This window comes from Balaenoptera musculus, chromosome 12, assembly GCF_009873245.2.
Source record: "Balaenoptera musculus isolate JJ_BM4_2016_0621 chromosome 12, mBalMus1.pri.v3, whole genome shotgun sequence".
Lineage (NCBI taxonomy): Eukaryota > Metazoa > Chordata > Mammalia > Artiodactyla > Balaenopteridae > Balaenoptera > Balaenoptera musculus.
In genome coordinates, this window is record NC_045796.1 from 13,438,056 (window position 1) to 13,438,754 (window position 699).

The 699-nt window shown below is 41.3% G+C and overlaps 1 non-coding gene across 1 annotated transcript; it reads right to left on the minus strand.

Annotated features, from left to right (window-relative positions):
- Nucleotides 1-261: 261 nt before the first annotated feature.
- Nucleotides 262-328, minus strand: LOC118905588. The gene has a single exon (XR_005022290.1). It is a non-coding gene; the product is annotated as a small nucleolar RNA U54 (small nucleolar RNA).
- Nucleotides 329-699: the final 371 nt, after the last annotated feature.

Sequence of the window (699 nt, forward strand, 5' to 3'; positions counted from 1 at the left end):
TTGACAATCTCAGAAGGACTGTGCAGGTCAATGAGTCACTTGTGCATCCTCATCTGGAAACGATCCCAAGTCTTAGAACCTTCACCACAAAGAGTTTTCCTTGTAGTTATTCTCAGAGTCTTGGTAGGCATCTGAACTGGTCCTTTCACCTTGAGATTCTTTTCCTTTGTGCCTTCTGATCAGGTCAGCATATACTACAGGGGAATAAAACTATATTTCAGTTCATTCACAACAAAAGCTGGCCTAACAAGTTGTAACCGCTGCTGGCTCAGAATAACATATAAAACTATCACCGTAATTCAACACAGTAATGATCTCCTCATCGTCATGACAATATCCTTTAAATACGCAAGTGTGCTCTTCATCACAAGGTGTCTACAGGTTCTGCTGAACCAGTTCTAATGGGAAGATATCTTATATTACTATTCTAGCTTTGTTCACCTGTTACTCAATGTGGAAAATACACAAGCCATGGCTTTCAGTATTTTCTGCACACTGATATGAAGGCATGATTCAGTTCAAGATGGTTGGGCAGAGTGGACCAGCTGAACTGCTCTCTGAGTCCCTTGTCTGGACTATAAGCTATACAAAGCTTACAGGTAAGCTATAGCCCAGATAATTAACCTGGACTCATTTTCTGAGGACTATGGATGGATACTGTAGTTGGGCAGGATAGACTATCAGGATACAGAGTATGGG